This window comes from Schistocerca gregaria, chromosome 5, assembly GCF_023897955.1.
Source record: "Schistocerca gregaria isolate iqSchGreg1 chromosome 5, iqSchGreg1.2, whole genome shotgun sequence".
Taxonomy (NCBI): domain Eukaryota; kingdom Metazoa; phylum Arthropoda; class Insecta; order Orthoptera; family Acrididae; genus Schistocerca; species Schistocerca gregaria.
The window spans coordinates 154,673,028-154,691,882 of record NC_064924.1 but is presented as its reverse complement, the minus strand read 5'-3'; the positions used below and the strand labels follow the sequence as shown (position 1 = coordinate 154,691,882).

General features: G+C 45.1%; 1 protein-coding gene across 1 annotated transcript in view; it reads left to right on the top strand.

Annotated features, from left to right (window-relative positions):
- Positions 1 to 810: 810 nt before the first annotated feature.
- The window catches only part of LOC126272947 (lachesin-like), a 384,023-nt gene continuing 365,978 nt past the window's right edge, over positions 811 to 18,855 (top strand). Inside the window, exon 1 of the mRNA XM_049976245.1 lies at positions 811 to 967. The gene's annotated coding sequence lies outside the window, so the exon portion shown is untranslated. The remainder of the gene's footprint in view (positions 968 to 18,855) is intronic.

Below are 18,855 nucleotides of genomic sequence, written 5' to 3'. Positions count from 1 at the left end.
TGGAAGCTTGTATTCGTCATCGCCATACTGGCGTATCACCCGGTGTGATGGTATGGGGTGCCATTGGTTACACGTCCCGGTCACCTTTTGTTCGCATTGACGGCACTTTGAGCAGTGTACGTTACATTTCAGATGTGTTACGACCCGTGGCTCTAACCTTCATTCGATCCCTGCGAAAGCCTACATTGCATTGCAGCACGACGGCATTTTGCAGGTCCTGTACGGGTCTTTCTGGATACAGAAAACGTTCGAGTGCTGTCATGGCCAGCACATTCTCCAGATATCACACCAATTGAAAACGTCTCGTCAATGGTGGCCGAGCAACTGGCTCGTCACAAGAGGCCAGTCACTGCTCTTGATGGACTGTGGTATCGTGTTGAAGCTGCATGGGCAGCTGTATCTGTACACGCCATCGAAGCTTTGTTTTACTCAATGCCCAGGCGTATCAAGCCCGTTATTACGGCCAGAGGTGTTTGTTCTGGATACTAATTTATCAGGATCTATGTACCAAAATTGCATGAAAATGTAATCACATGTGAGTTCTAGTATAATATATTTGGCCAATGAATACCCGTTTATCATGTGCGTTTCTTTTTGGTGTAGCAATTTCAATGGCCAGTAGTGTATTTGTGGGTTGAGGGGACGGGCCTCTGGACAAGTGGGCGATCCAGAGGAAGGCGAGTGGGCCGCAGCGGCGGCTACGTCACGGCGACCGCCACGGCGCACGCGCGCTCCCGCCGGCCAGCGTCCCGAGCGGCGGCGTCCGCGACGGCGGCGTCGGCGTCGGCGGCGGCGCCTCCGGCTGCAGTTGGCCCGCTCGCAGCGGCGCGTGCACACCTCGCCCCCCACTCAGCACAGGCTGGCCCGCGCCGCAGACACGCCGCCCACCGCCGCCCACGCCGCCGCCTCATGGGGCGACACGGCCCGCACCGGCACCGGGGCCCTCCGGCATCGCCTGCTCCACGAGGTAACCTGCCGCCAGCCACACGGCGTCCTCACCGGCGAGCGATAACAATGTGTTACGGCGACGGACTGGATAAGAAACAAATCCACCCCGCGGTTATTCTCCGTCTGACGGTTGCCGTTCTCGGCTCCAAGTAGCTACTCTTCGAAGGTTTATGACAATAAACTTTCCACGTCAACATAATATGGACAACGAAGGTAGGCAATGAAAACCTCGAAATTCAATTTTGCTAAATTTCACACAAGCAAAAATGGATTCTTAAAAAGTATCTAAAGTAATAAAGATAATTTTCCTACTTCTGTAACTGTGTAGTACAGGCCCTGCAGTTTCAACTCTGTCTTTCATGACGGAATTACTGGTAACTGGAATTACTAGGTTTTCACTGACAGATGAAGTTACGAGGTTTTCATTGTCTACCATGGATTAACTGGTCCACAGCCGCTGTGTAATCACGGTCGAAGACATTTCCTGCGCAGCGTTTTCTAAATGTTTCAATAATCACTTCATTTCATGACTTAGCAATTTCCCACTGGGCATTGTCAAGATACAAACATTCTGAACAGGGGCCAATATGCAGAGTGCAGTATTTGAAGAAATACTTGAGAGCCACGATCGCATTCCAATATTGATTTTGAATTGATGAACAGATCAGCAGAACTTAGCTGTATCGTCGTATCTTATCTTTTTCAAAATCATGCTATATATTTTGACAATATTGAAAATTTAAATAATATGGAGATGGAAACTCTATCAGCAGTCGATCACAACGAGTCAGCATGTCATTACTAACATGGTTGAAATGGCTCTGAGCAGTATGGGACTTAACATCTGAGGTCACAGGCCTCTAGAACTTAGAACTACTTAAACCTAACTAACCTATGGACATCACACCAATCCATGCCCCAGGCAGGATTCGAACCTGCGACCGTATCGGTGGCGCGGTTCCAGAAAGAAGCGCCTAGAACCTCACGGCCTTACCGGCCGGCTATCATTAATAAAAACACTGTTTACAATAATGTTGGCACTCAGCTTTCGCCGATTACGTGCGACCACACACATGCCCGAGAGAGTATGTGAAAGACGGGCATGTGTGTCTCGTCGCACGTAATCTTCGAAAGCTGCATGGCAACATGATTGTAAATAATGTTTTTATTAATGAGATACTGATTGGTTGTGATCTACACCCTGTAAAGCTTGCATCACTAAACTGTTTAAATTTTCAGCATTGTCAAAGTATGTGACGAAATATTGAAAAAGGTGAAATCCAAAGATGACAGTAAAGCACAGTTGAAGCTGTTCATTAATTCGAAATAAACTTCTAAAGCCGATCTTGGCTCTGACGTATCTATTCAGATAGTACCACCTCTGTTACCTCAATCACGGAACACAAGATGTATCCTACAGTTTTTTATACTCCACACATATGTGTAAAGGAAGCAACTTCTGATGACATACTTAACAGTTTCTGCTATGCAATTTAGTTATGCTCACAGATGTTACTGAAATTCATATTTCGTCCTATGGATCAAATGGGAGTAAAAAAATCAAGTGAAATAAAATCGATATCTGACGTGGAGTACGTGCGCCCTTAACTACCACGGTTGTAAGAAAACTCTATTTAGAACGCCATCACTTGTTCCTTCCTACTAGCAGATGTGAAGTATGTAAGTTGCTATAACGTTACAGTTTCTTGCTGTGGCGCAAGTAACAGAGGTACCTTTAGAATTTAGCTGATAGCTAAATCACGAAATAATGTGCTTATTTCAAAATAAAAATAGCCTAAGCACCAAAATGACTTCCCTGAAGACGAACATTTAACATATTTATCTTCCAGCTATCGATGTGATATAAGCGATTCATCAAACACGTGTTTATATAGCTATAGCATCAACTGCTGTCAAAAACGTTGCAGAAGTTACTTCTAGTTTCTGTTACGTGGACCATCTTCTGACACTGGGTCAAAATATTTGTTAAAGCGTTTGCTTTCGGTTGTATTGCTTGTATTATCCTTAACAACAAGTTACATATGCAAGTTTCAGTGTGTCATAACATGTGCTCCAGTACTTTCGCTATCCGGACGATCCCATACTTTTCGTTGCTAACTGTCAAACAGCATCATACAATGTTATTCTTAAAATGCTTTTTGACCAATACCCGTGTAGACAGAGACTTGTAGCAACTTAATAAATTATGTGACAGCAGCTGACGGTGTAATTATATAAATATGTCTCACAGCAACTGTCTTGCAGGTGTGGAGCACCACCTTACAAAAATATTTCTTACACAAAGGCCTTCAATTTTCTGCGTAGGATTCTTTACTACGACAGACGTTTCAGCTTCAGATTCACGTATTCCGCAATTACCAAAATTTAAATTTCTAAAAACTTTGGTACAATTTGTAACAGTTGTCTGAATTTTAGTTTTTACAACAATTTATTCTACCTCACGGCGTCCTAGATCGTTTCCACTGCCTGTATACAGTCGTTCTTCTAGCCTTACCGGAAATTACTTACCGAACAAAGCAGTGCACCAAAATCCTCACGTGTAAAGCTTTATTATTCTAGTGTTAATGAAAATAAAGTAGGCCTTGTTTATTGTTTATCACATCTTTATTATGACACCCGTTTCCACAAAATGTCAAATCCTGTGGCTCACCTTAATTTTGTATTTCCAACAAATTACTAATTCTTATACGAAAAGACTAGATGCAGTCTTTAGCCAGCAGTAGACGTGAAATGCCCGACGCCGCGTTTCCAGTTCTCGACAGGAAACTAAATACTCAACAGCAGTTGTTCTTCACGCAGAGTTCTACATCTTATCAACTGGTTGTGAGTCGCTATTCAGTCTCACCAGAAACCATAAGTCAATACATTATTGTCCAATCTAAACAAGTTTTCTGTAAATAGTACGAAGGCATTTCCACAAGGAGATGTAGAACTGTTTACTTATTCATTATTAGAGGGTTTTAACATAATATATATCCACGATCATCTCACTTATTAATTAGAGCAGATCACAACAATTCACAATAACACGTATTAGACAGTCAAAAATAACTTCCCAGTACCTAAATCACTACTCATTGAAATACTGAAAACCACTCGCCAAAGACGTACCGAACAACTAGCACCGCGCGAAATCCTAACACGGTTATTACCAGTAACATGGCTCATAGCCTCTTACGTAGGATTCAGTGTAATAGGACGTCAGTTGGCGATACAGAATACAACATTAACCCTGAGTTCTATATAGTGTGCCTGCTGCCGTATGTTGAACTGTGTTGTGCGGATTGGCAGTGTAATATTGTATGTTTTGTCCTGTCGTTTTCCAATCATGCTTCACCTCTGGTGGCAGTGACTGTCTCAACGCTTTGAATTTCTCTATTTTACCGCTTTATTGATGAAGCACTCTACAGAAGATTGTGACATGTTTCCTGTTCCTCTATAACTATGAGCTATCAGAAATTTAGAAATAATCCTTTTCTTATAGCACACAAAGTTTCTGCTCTGACACCGGGATTTTCGGCCACTTCTTTCATACTTTGGTGATGTTGAAACAAAACTGAACAAAACTAAGCCCGAATAGGCCATGAAGGCCCAACGATACCGACCAGCCGCCGTTTCATCCTAAGCCCGTATGCGTCACTGGATGCGGATGTGGAGGAGTACGTGATCAGTACGCCGCTCTCCAGGGGTTATGTCAGTTTACGAAACCGGGGCCCCTACTTCTCTATCAAGTAGCTCCTCAGTTCGCCTCACAAGGAGTACTCGGCAGACCGGATGGTCACCCGTCAAAGTGCTAGCCCAGCCCGACAGCGCTTAACATCGGTGAACTGACGGGAACCGGTGTTACCATTACGGCAAGACCACAGTAAAATAATAGCCATCTGCTAACAAACCACTCTGTCCCTTTTTCTATTTGTGGGCAGTTGGAAAGCTTCTAGACAAATGAACAACGCTCAACAATGGGTCGCGAGAGGAGGACTCGTATGCCAACACGTTCTCTTTTAAGTTGAATGTTTTAAAATTAAGTCCCAATCCGACAGCTTGTTTGCCTGATAGTATGGTACCATGGCCTCCTTATCTACAGATTTGGCCTGTGTTGCTGACTACTGATTTGGCAAATAATGTGTGATTTTGCGCCCGTTTCCTTTCAAATCGTTATATAAACTATTATCTTCTTCTCTTTATTTCAAGGAGTAGGCGAGCCATTTTTTTCGGTAACAGGAAGCTGTTTCCAACGGTTAATTTGTCTCACAATGTCTGTTTTACCATTCGGCCTGTATGGTAAAAATTCTTTTGTTATGCTTCATTCAGGAGCGAGAGCCGTCTGTATTTATGTTCGTTTTTTCTACCATCTGTTTCAAAAATGTTCAGTTATCTCCACACATAGTGGCTTTTAAACCCATTCCTTCCCACGAAGCTATCCATCTATTTCAGGAACCTCATATCTGATCCTGTATCTTAATTAGATATTTAGAAATCATGTGAGGGGTCTCTGAACTGTAAAGCAAAACTTGCACCATGCATTACATTATAAAATTTCAGTCTTGTTTCATTTCAGGTTTTCCTAGTTAACGTTCTTGCGATTCACATATGAGTTGGTATTTATGCAGTTTGTGATTTATATCAAGATCATTGGAGACACATTTTCAGTAGTTCTATAATCTACCGTTATTTTTGTTCGGACTGAAATTTGCCTCTACACGCCATATTCTTGCGCTTTTGCGCAGACATTTTCCTGTAGCCTCTTGCTCCCCTCCAGAAGATCTGTTTAACGTAATGGACAGATCTCTGAGAGTTGAACTGTCCCCTCTCCCTTTCCCTCCCGTGTCATCAGCGAAGAAGAACTATAAAATGTAAGATTTCTTCCTTGAGACCAAGCTGTGTGTCTCCATTAATTTAAATCTGAACTTGAGACAACGGAAATACAGCCAGACGACAGTCATAAACGCAAGAGCAAGGATAAATTTACGTACAAACTCGGTAGTATTAGAATCATAACCAAGAGGTGACTGAATTTTAAATTCACAACACTTTATTACAAAAATTTACATTAATTAAATACCTGAAACTGAAAAACATCTGTTTCAAACGGGCACAACGCAGTCCCTGACCCCGTACTAAGCCGACAGCGGCCGCCTGTAGTATCACAAACAGTCTGGTTACATTTGGTACAGGCAGCTTCTAAAACAAGAAACGAACATGCACAGAACAAAAAAATATAATTAACGTAAAACCCCACAACCCGACCCGAGCTAAGAAGGTATAATAAAGAATTGTAATGGTTATTATTAAGGAAACTTTGATGTTGATGAAGTCCCACACTCCTTGGCAGAGCGTAGGGGACGATGCGGGAGACCCGCACCGCTGTACTAGGCAAGGTCCTAGTGGAGGTGGTTTGCCATTGCCTTCCTCCGACCGTAATGGGGATGAATGATGGTGATGAAGACGACACAACACCCAGTCATCTCGAGGTAGGTTAAATTCCCTGACCCCGCATGGAATCGAACCCGGGACCGCGTGCTCGGGAAGCGAGAACGCGACCTCGAGACCACGAGCTGCGAACAACGAAGCTTACAACCAACTTTAAATAAAACATACACGGCGACAGCTCGTAGTGCAATAATAACTACTCAGCAGTTAATTTGCTAGTAACAATTGAAACTAGCAGTAGCCAACTAGTAGCAAAACAACTTGCGAATGGTTACTGCCGTAAGCTAATGGACCGATAAATAGTTATCTACGGGTTTCTGTCAATAAGCTCAGCACCGCTTAAGATAGCTTACTAAAATTTAAGTCACTAAGAGACAGCTTTAAAACCAAATGTAACATAACACATAATAACAAAATCCCCGTCTTTCAAATTCAGTTAGCACATTGGCCGGTAAGGATAACATTTAAAATTTACATACAACTAATAGAAGTCAATGCTAATGGGCACAGAGCAAAACCCACTAAAACAAAGAACGGGCAATGAACCAAGTTTTATAGACTTTCAGATGCTCAGCCTCATCATGGAAGAGCTGAATTCATCATTGCTCACCTTCATAGAATAACTTTCCATCAGCACAACTCCTTCCGATGTGACACTAACAGCTCGGAGGTGACAAAATCAAAGGATAGCGATAAGCTCATATACAGATGTAACAGTGTCGCGTACACAAGAAACAAAAGAGCAAATTTAATGGCGGACCTCTCATTTGTACTCAGGTAAAGTCACGTGAAAAGGTTACTGAGGTATTTGTGGCCGCACGTCAGGAATTAACAATTTTGAACGCTCAGTGGTAGTTGGAGCTAGACGCGAGGAAATACCAATTCGGAAATCGTTAGGAAATTTAATATTCCGAGATCCATAGCGTCAAGAGTGTGCCAGCAAGACCAGATTTCACGCAGGACCTCTCACCACGGGAAACTCAGTGGCTGACGGCCGTCAGTCCACGACCGGGAGCAGCTGCGTGTGCGCCGAGTGGTCAACACTGCGTGAAAGAAATAACTGCAGAATCAATGTGGGACGGACGACAGTGCAACGAAATCTGGCGGTAATGGTCTGTGGCAGCAGACGACCGACGCGAGTGCCTTTGCTAACAGGACGACATCGCCAGCACCGCCCCCTCCCCCCCCCCCCCGGGGCTTGTGACCATATCCACATAGGTATATACACTCCTGGAAATTGAAATAAGAACACCATCAATTCATTGTCCCAGGAAGGGGAAACTTTATTGACACATTCCTAAGGTCAGATACATCACATGATCACACTGACAAAACCACAGGCACATAGACACAGGCAACAGAGCATGCACAATGTCGGCACTAGTACAGTGTATATCCACCTTTCGCAGCAATGCGGGCTGCTATTCTCCCATGGAGACGATCGTAGAGATGCTGGATGTAGTCCTGTGGAACGGCTTGCCATGCCATTTCCACCTGGCGCCTCAGTTGGACCAGCGTTCGTGCTGGACGTGCAGACCGCGTGAGACGACGCTTCATCCAGTCCCAAACATGCTCAATGGGGGACAGATCCGGAGATCTTGCTGGCCAGAGTAGTTGACTTACACCTTCTAGAGCACGTTGGGTGGCACAGGATACATGCGGACGTGCATTGTCCTGTTGGAACAGCAAGTTCCCTTGCCGGTCTAGGAATGGTAGAACGATGGGTTCGATGACGGTTTGGATGTACCGTGCACTATTCAGTGTCCCCTCGACGATCACCAGAGGTGTACGGCCAGTGTAGGTGATCGCTCCCCACACCATGATGCCGGGTGTTCGCCCTGTGTGCCTCGGTCGTATGCACTCCTGATTGTGGCGCTCACCTGCACGGTGCCAAACACGCATACGACCATCATTGGCACCAAGGCAGAAGCGACTCTCATCGCTGAAGACGACACGTCTCCATTCGTCCCTCCATTCACGCCTGTCGCGACACCACTAGAGGCGGGCTGCACGATGTTGGGGCGTGAGCGGAAGACGGCCTAACGGTGTGCGGGACCGTAGCCCAGCTTCATGGAGACGGTTGCGAATGGTCCTCGCCGATACCCCGGGAGCAACAGTGTCCCTAATTTGCTGGGAAGTGGCGGTGCGGTCCCCTACGGCACTACGTAGGATCCTACGGTCTTGGCGTGCATCCGTGCGTCGCTGCGGTCCGGTCCCAGGTCGTCGGGCACGTGCACCTTCCGCCGACCACTGGCGACAACATCGATGTACTGTGGTGACCTCACGCCCCACGTGTGGAGCAATTCGGCGGTACGTCCACCCGGCCTCCCGCATGCCCACTATACGCCCTCGCTCAAAGTCCGTCAACTGCACATACGGTTCACGTCCACGCTGTCGCGGCATGCTACCAGTGTTAAAGACTGCGATGGAGCTCCGTATGCCACGGCAAACTGGCTGACACTGACGGCGGCGGTGCACAAATGCTGCGCAGCTAGCGCCATTCGACGGCCAACACCGCGGTTACTGGTGTGTCCGCTGTGCCGTGCGTGTGATCATTGCTTGTACAGCCCTCTGGCAGTGTCCGGAGCAAGTATGGTGGGTCTGACACATCGGTGTCAATGTGTTCTTTTTTCCATTTCCAGGAGTGTAGTTCTGGCAATACTGGCCATGACATTCTTCTTCCCTGCGGAGGCACACATATTACCCGAACTCTTACGGGACTTGGTAAGAATGTCTTCCACTAGTAATGAGTGTGTTGGGTAGGGACACTACGAATGTAGTGTGTGGACATATGAGGTGAGAATGTGAGTCTCGAAGGAGGCGTGCGCGATATAGCTCCTGCAGTCGCAGTATCGTCTGCGCCCTCGGTGGCTCAGTTGGATTAGAGCTTCTGTCATGTAAGAAGGAGGTCCCGGGTTCGACTCCCGGTCGGGGCACACATTTTCATCTGTCCTCGTTGACATATAACAACGTCCGTCAGCAGCTGAGGGTATTAATATATAATTCTAATTTCGTGACCATATCGGTTGCATCCTATACGACTGGAAAACACTGGCCTGGTCACACGAGTCCCGATTTCATTTGGTAAGAGCTGATGGCAGAGTTCATGTGTGCCGCATACCCCACGAGGCCATACAGCCAAGTTTTGAACAAGGCGCTGTGCAATCTGGTTGTGGCTCCACAATGCTCTCGGTGGTGTTTACATGGAATGGACTGGATTTTCTTGTCCAACTGAACGGATAATTGACTGGAAATGGTTATATTCGGCTACTTGGAGACCATTTGCAGCCATTCTTGGGCTTCATGTTCCCAAACAATGTGCCATGTCACCGGGACACATTTATTCGCGACTGGTCTGAAGAACGTACTGGACAGTTCGAGCGAGTGAACTGGCCAGCCGGATCGCCGACATGCGTCTCATCGAACACTTATGGGACACCCAGCACCTGTAACACTTCCGTTGTTATGGACGGCTGTAGAGGCAGTGTGGCCCAGTATTTCTGCAGGGGACTTCCAGCGACTTGTTGAGCCCATGCCGAGTTGCTACACTATCTGGGAAAAAGGAGTTTCGCCACGTTATTGGTAGGCATTTCACGACTTTTCTCACCTCTGTGTAAAGGCTCCTAGCATTCACCGTATACCGCTTTTGCGAGCCGCTCAATGCCGCCGCTTAATGCGGCTCAACTCACTGCGACGTGGAGCTTCCGTCATACCAGGTGCTTTATCGCTGTGGTAGCCTGTGCAGCGCGATCTGGTAACACCTGACGCTGAGGAGGTACTCTTCCACTGATGCAGTTGCCAGGTACCACATTTCCAACTGTCACTGGTTCAAATGGCTCTGAGCACTATGGGACTTAACATCTATGGTCATCAGTCCCCTAGGACGTAGAACTACTTAAACCTAACTAACCTAAGGACATCACAAACCACCCAGCCATCACGAGGCACAGAAAATCCCTGACCCCGCCGGGAATCGAACCCGAGAACCCGGGCGTGGGAAGCGAGAACGCTACTGCACGACCACGAGATGCGGGCAACTGTCATTGGATATTCATGTTTAGACACTACTGGATCTCCACTGCTGTCTACCACAACTACTAAAGTACACCTCGGTATCACATCAACTAGTGCCTACCGTAAACTGAAGTTCAAGCGGAGCACAGCAAATCTCTGTGCGTCAACCGTCACATTCCGCAGCCCGTGCCAGAAATTTCCAGTTTCAGGTCTGTCTTTTCCTCCTTAAAGCTTGTGAGTTCCAAAGCCGCCACCTAGCGGCGAGCGGCGCATCGCAGTTGGAAAGCAACACACTCTGAAATCGGTTACAGACCGTCTCAGTGCCACCTCTATTGGCTGATAATCGCTTCAACATCAACAAGCACTGCTGTATTAAAGAGCATTCTTTCACTTAAGTCCAGTTCATGCTCTGAACTTCCATTCAGTAATGACAACTTCTATATCGGGTTCGATACCAAGAAGGAACGTTAATGTTTCCCCGTTCCAAGACGGCCCCAAGTCCATTCGGTCTACTATCGATCCATTCGGTCTGCTATCGAAAGAGTAAATGAGACCTTTCCCGTGCGTAAAAAGCGGCCGACACCCTCCCCCTCTTAAAGCCGTGGCGAGGAAAGGCTGCGCTCTACCCGCAGTCAGCTCAATAGCCCGTCCGTGGTCTTACACTGCAGACATTACTTTTTTTTTAAGTAAATACTAGAATATTTAGGGGAGAAACTATTTTGCTTACTTCCTCCATGCTTGTTATAGGGGGTGGACAAAAATATGGAAAAAACAAAAACATATAAAAATCACCATGCGTAATACGGTGCAGGAAAAGTGTTAACGTTCGTTCGAAACAGCTCCAACTCGTCTCGGAATGGATAAATACAGGTCCTTCATGGCTTCCAAAGGATTTTCTATTCTAATTTTTTTTGAAAAATCATGACATGTTCCGAGATGAAAATGGATAGCGATCGTAAAGTTGACCACAAAGGCTCAATAATATTGAGATCTGCTGACTGCGGCGGCCAAGGTGGGGGGGGGGGGGGGATGCGAAATTTCATCCTCGTGCTCACAAAACCAGTCCTGGACGATGCGATCTGTGTGAACACGGGCTCTGTCGTCTTGGAACACAGCACCACCATTTGGGAACCAGCATTGTACCAACAGATGTAGCTGATCAACCTAAATAGACGCATAATCGTTTGCAGTAACGCGACCTTGTGGTGCAATCAAGGGACCCACAGTATACGACGATACGGCTGCCCAAATACTTGCTGAATCGCTGCCATGTTTCTCTCTTGGGATGTGAACTTGGCCGCAAGTTGAAAACAGTTTGAAGAACTGCTGCGGTCACACGTTCGAATCCTGCCTCGGGCATGGATGTGTGTGATGTCCTTAAGTTAGACTAGATAACACTCTTCCACTGTTCCGTAGTATAGGTTTTATGGCTTTCATACCACGTTTTCCTGTTACTGCCCTTTAACTCACTCACCTTACAATAAAGAATTTGATTATGTTCAATCGTGTCATTTTATACTCATAACATTTTTCTCTCATGAATTTCAGCATTCTTTTAAAAAATCAGAAATGAAAATCAAATGATTTGAAATCTTGCTAAAACGGTCCATTTGAGTCATGTGATGCCTCTGACGTCATTGGCTAACATGGTGCTCCTACTTTCATAAATCTGTTTAGCAGTGATATCCTGATTCAGAATTTATGTTTCGGAAAATGAGCTGCATATGTCGTGTAGTACAACACTGTACAAATACATCCACAAAGCCGGCCGCGGTGGCCGAGCGGTTCTAGGCCCTTCAGCCCGGAACAGCGCGACTGCTACGGTCACACGTTCGAATCCTGCCTCGGGCATGGATGTGTGTGATGTCCTTAGGTTAGTTAAGTTTACGTAGTTCTAAGTTCTAGGGGACTGATGACTTCCGATGTTAAGTCCCATAGAGCTCAGAGACATTTGAACCATTTGACAAGTGTTGGATGATCGTTGGTGCGTGCGGATGTGCTGCAGTCCGTCTCTCGTCTCTCCAACGCATGTCACTCGTGCTCTATAGGATTTAAGTCTGGGGAAAGGCAGGCCACTCCGGGATTGCTGGGCCACTCCATTCATCTAATATACTCTCGATCCAAGAATTCCTCCACCTGCTCAGTCCGACGAGATTTCGCATTGTCATCCATACGAGTGAAGTCAGGATCGAACGCGCCCCTGAAAGACGCACTAGGGGAAGGAGTACGGTATCATAATAACGTTGACTGTTGGGTGTACCCTGTTAAAAAAATTGGAGGTTAGTACGCCCATGCAGCATTATTCCTTCCCACACCATGACACCTTGGCTACCAAGAAGATCACGTTCGGCAATGTACCTGTGTGCATTACGTATTCCCACCTTTCGGCGAATGATGGTACGTAATGCACCAAGAAACTCTGTCGAAGGTGATCACCTTGGTGGTCTAAGTGTTACATTCCGGAGAGGCAAAATATTTCATGGGTATATTGGACACCGATCCTCACCAATCAATATCATTATGACACTGTGCTCCTTCCCAATGCGCGTCTTTAAAGAGGTACGTTAAAACCTGGCTTCATTATTTTGGATGAAAATTCACGACCACTTAGAATGTGTATGTGAATAAGCTTTTGGAACGAGAGGATATTCGACGAATGGAGTGGCCTGGCTATTCCTTCGACTTAAACCGCATTGAGCACAAATAGGATGCGATGGGGAAGAGTATTGCAGCAGATCCACATGCACCGACGACCATCCAACACTTGTGAACCGCGCTGGTGGAGCAGTGGAACGCCATACCAAAAGATCTCCATACCACCCGTCCGCCCTGATAGCTGAGTGGTCAGCGTGACGGATTGATGTCCTACGGGTCCTAGCTCGATTCCCGGCTGGGTCGGGGATTTTCTCCGCTCAGGGACTGGGTGTTGTGCTGTCTTCATCTTCATTTCATCCCCATCCGCCCAATGTGTATTCTGCACATATCTATCTCCTCGCCGCTGCGAAGAATCTCCTCATTTCTTATCTTATCTGTCCACTTAATGTACTGCATTCTTCCGTAACACTACATCTCAAACACTTCGATTCTCTTTTTCCACCGACCGAGGTGGCGCAGTGGTTAGCACACTGGACTCGCATTCGGGAGGACGACGGTTCAATTCCGTCTCCGGCCATCCTGATTTAGGTTTTCCATTATTTCCCTCAGTCGTTTCAGGCAAATGCTGGGATGGTTCCTTTGAAAGGGCACGGCCGATTTCCTTCCCAATCCTCCCCTAATTCGAGCTTGCGCTCCGTCTCTAATGGCCTCGTTGTCGACGGGACGTTAAACGCCAATCACCACCACCACAACATCTCTTTTTCCGTGATATACGTAACATCTAATATGAACAGACAAAGCCTTTAGAATCTAATTTCGGTTTTATTTACCTCTTTGCAGCATACAGTGTTTGGAAACTTGTCGTATACCCTCCGATTTCTACTAATCCTGTTACCTTCATCGTTGGCATTTGCGTGTTGTTATTGTCTGACGACTGGCTTGACGCAACATTTTACTCTAATTTGTCCTGCGAGAATCTTTTCACGTCTGTATAATTACTACAACCTACGTTCACTTGAACCTACCTGCCGCACTCAGACTCTGCCCCCTCTACAATGCTAACACCAACACTTCACTCCATTATCTAATTAACTCAAATCCATCATATGGAAAACGTTAAATTTACACCACTGTTACCCCATTTACGACGGTCTTTCACCTGTCATACACAATTACTGTTGTTTGTCCTTTTTTATTACAGCTCCGCTGAACTAGCAGTTTCATAGAATATAATTATGATAATGGTGCGAGCGACAGTGAAATGTTTTATAGTGACAACCATAGCCTCAGGTGGTTGTGACTCAGATATTACATCACCGGTAAATACAAAACACTATGAGGACACCACTCCTGCTCGTTATATAAGTGGGTAGCATTTGACTTCAATTTCATTTGCTACGAGAAATACATGATTTGAGAAAACGTGAATGCCCCGTGCACCGACGGAGCAATGTACGTATATATTGTAGCACTGGAAAATAAATAACGATGACGTGTGAAGAGAATTAAATAGTTTAATAAACACAGTACGCGGATAATGTAAACTTCAGAAGCTAGTTCATCGCATACGTTGGCGAACTGACTCCGGTGTAGGAAACGATGAGTATTAGAACAGGCTATTTTGTCAAACCCTAGAATGAAGATGATGATTAAGAAGTCTTCTGGAGTTACTAATAATGTTGTTTTACAAACCGCTGGTAACCTTTCGGAAAGCACATCCTCTCACCCACATACCAATCGAGACTCGCAAGATATTCTTGGTGATATAGAAGCCGGATCAGCTGTAGTTACTCTTTGTGTCATCAGATCACAAGCGGTTTCGTAGCACTGAAGCTACTTCCTTGTGACGAGTAACTAATTGATAAGAGTTAAGTAGCTTGGAATATGGAACCAAACTAATAAATCCCTAAATGGCGGTACATCAATGAAACAAAAGCAGCCCGGCGTACAGGTCCATGTGCAAATGGTTGATGGAGCCAAACTCCAATCCAGCTGACTACGGTGCTACGAAAGGTATAGATGCTAATGCGTAGGAGAAAAAATTTGTTGTTAGGGGAAGAATTTGTGAAACTTCCCGTGGAAACTGATGTTCGCATTAAAAAAAAGACATTGTGCTTTAAATAAATGCTTTTAATTGTTGCCTAAGAAAATTCTTCGCAGAGCATAGAGCGGTTGCAAAAGAATTCAAACCACACCTTGTGAACGGCATAAAGCTGTCGACAGGAAAGATAAAACACAGAAAATACAGTGTGTAGCCTACGAATTTCTTTTCCATCCTAGTCTTGAATACTGTTCGTCAGTCTGGCAACTTTACCATATAATAATGAATAAAAGAGACGGATATGATCCGAAAATAGATGTTTCACCACCTTGACCATGACGATAAAAACAGAGAAAACTAAGTTCTTACAGAGTCTTACCAAAGACTGCCTCACCTTGCAACATTCAACAAGGCAAAAGGAAAACGAAATGTGACGATTTACCCGAAATACCCGTGCACCACTGGTCGCAAGTTGGCTTGCGGTGTATAGATGTAGGATATAAGGAAGTGTCAGGAGGAATGGTTAGGGTTTTTGGATATAGCAACGATCATTTGAAGCATAAATCTTCACATGTTCTTATGCCCTACTCCGAAATTTTCCCGAAATAGAACACGTTTAATGTACATCATTATTTATGTTATGTATTATTCAATAGGACCTCAAGTTCCCGCGTGTACAACAGGTAGTAAAGTTACGACATGCGTTTTAAAATATTTTTTAAAATATTCACCTCTAAGCGTTAACATACACGTCGCATCACAGCTGTTGTACGATTTACGATATATGTTCCAATATTCCACTGTTAATTTCAATGCACTGTGTACTTTTGGGAGAACATGTTGCTTGTCCTAGTGGCTCAGCACGTTCCCTAATGAGGGTAGCAGAGTCCATGTTACGACCAAGCAGTTTATCTCGCTATTCGTCTTTCGTTTGTTAACCTCAGATTTTATCTGATCCTATAAACAAAAATCTAATGGCGTTAAGGTCTCGCGACCAATCCAGCGGATGTAGTAAGTGCGGTTGAGATGTGCCTAGACCATAAACAAATGTGAGTTAAAAGTGTTCAGTCTCTGTAACCATCGGGGTAGGGCATAGGTCTAGCTTTTCGCCTCAACACTTCAAATGATCGTTACTGTGACATCCCTGAATACTGACTATTCCTCCTGGGAGACCAAATATCACGGCGTCTTGAACTTTTACGTCTGCGTCGTCTTTGGTACAAGCGCGTTTCTTTCGACGTTCACTGACTTAGAATGTAATTATTACTACTTTTACACACAACTCACGCACAAGTTTCTAAGCGATTATTCAGCGTGGAAACAACCCTTTTTGCTGAAAGTCTGATCGTGAAAATTCTTACGCGCAAACAGCATATGCAAAAGAATACTTACACTAGATAGATCCGTAAGCAACTGTTACGAAAAGGATGGATTAAGGCACAAACTTTGTAAATTAACAAAACCTAGGGAGCTTCGTCGTCTTTCTCTTTTTGCGGTCTGATCATCGATAGGTACCTAGTAAGACACATCAGTTAACAAGTCATTGTATAACGGCATTTTCCTTACATCTTTCTTTTTTTTATATAAATTTTGGCATAGACTTTCTGTTGGTTTTGATTTTTTGTAGAGTGTTTTATTGTCTACCGGCGCCAGAAAACAATCGATAGGGTTGCCCCCACGGTGTCACGTTCACAGTTTGGTTGTGGTGCAGACAGCGAGTAACGAATTGTGCGCTGCACGCCTGACGAAGAAACCTGGGGCAATTGTCGAAACATTCTGTAAAGATAACATGTTCACAACCGCTAAAACCTGCATACCTTCAACTCAACAAGAAAGCGTGAACGAACATTGATTTTAAATGCACTGCGATGACAAAAGACATGGAATACCTCCTAATGTCATGTCGGACCCTCTTTTTGCCTAGCATTGTGTAACTACTCGACGTAGCATGGACTCTACGAGTCGTTGGAAGGCCCTGCAAAAATACCGGGCCATGCTGCCTTTACTTGTCCATAATTGCGAAAATGTTACTGTTGTAGGATTTTGCACGCGAACTGACCTCTCTGTTATCTCCCATAAATGTTCTATGGGATTCATATCGCACGATGTGGGTGGCCAAATCATTCACTCGAACTGTTCAGAATGTTCTTGAAATCAATTGCGAACCATTGTGGCCCTGTGACAGGGCACCCTGTCATCCATAAAAACTCCATCGTTGTTCGAGACATGAAGTCCGTCAGTGGCTGCAAATCATCTCCACGAAGCTAAAGATAGTTCCAGTCAGTCATCGGTTCAGTTCCCTGTAAACACAGCCCACGCCATTATGGAGCCGTCAGCAGCTTGGAAAATGCTTTGTTGAGAACGTAGTTCTGTGATTTCGTGGGTCTGGTCACACTTGAACTCTAATATCAGTTCTCACCAAATGAAATCGGGGCTCACCTGACCTGGTCACGGTTTTCCAGTCGTCTATGGTCAAGAGCCCAAGGAGAGGCGCTGCAGGCGATGTCGTGCTGTTAGCAAAGGCACTCGCGTCGGTCGTCTGATGCCACAGCCCATTAACGCCTGATTTCGCCGTACTGTCCTAACTGATACGTTCGTCGAACGTCCCACATTGATTTCAGCGGTTATTTCGCGCAATGTTACTTGTCTGTTAGCACCGACAAATCTGTGCAAACTCCGCTGCTCTCGGTCGGCCACTGCGTTATCCGTGGTGTGAGGCAATGCCTGAAATTTGATATTCTCGGCACATTCTTGACATTGTGGATCTCAAAATATTGAATACCCTAAGGATTTCGTTAACGGAATGTCCAAAGCTTCTAGCTCCCACGACAATGCCGCGTTCAGAGTCTGTTAATTCTCATCTTGCGGTCATAATCACTTTGGAAGCTTTTCCACATGAATAACCTGAGTTAAAACGACAGCGCCGCAAATTCACTGCCCATTTATACCTTTCGTACGTGATGCTACCGCCATTTGTACGGGTGCATATAGCTAGCCCATGACTTTTGTCACCTGAGTGTAGTTTTCACGTTGAATGTCATGTCTCTCAGTCGCCAGTAAAAACTGTTAATAGACAAGCATTATAAATTTTCTGATTCAGGCGCATCGAAAAGTGCCATTTTTCCTCTTTTAGTTCTTTCTTTTGCTATCTGTACTGCTATAGTACTCATCACTTGAGCTGTAATAAATTCCAGTAGTCACTCATCTTTCCATTTGGTAATATGATAGCAAATAGCTAAGTTTCAAGCGTATTCTCAGCGAATGAAGGAATATTTCAAGATAATGAAGCCTATCGAAAGCGCAATTCTAAGAGTTTAATATGACAAAATATTGAAAATAAATTTGACTAAAGCTCAACTTGCATTATTTGGGTGAAAAGCCAGCGGCTACCAAGCATTATTATGAGAATGACTCAAGAATATCAATATTGGTTGGTTGGTTTTGGGGAAGGAGACCAAACAGCGAGGTCATCGGTCTCATCGGATTAGGGAAGGACGGGGAAGGAAGTCGGCCGTGCCCTTTCAAAGGAACCATCCCGGCATTGGCCTGGAACGATTTAGGGAAATCACGGAAAACCTAAATCAGGATGGCCGGACGTGGGATTGAACCGTCGTCCTCCCGAATGCGAGTCCAGTGTCTAAACACTGCGCCCCCTCGCTCGGTAATACCAATATTATTCTCCACGATTTACAGGTGTGAAATAAATATTTAGAGTATGGTAGCAATGAAAACAAAGAGCCTGAGGAATTACGATAGTGGCATATGAAACGCACTGGTCTATACAAAACCAAATATAATCTTCTAGA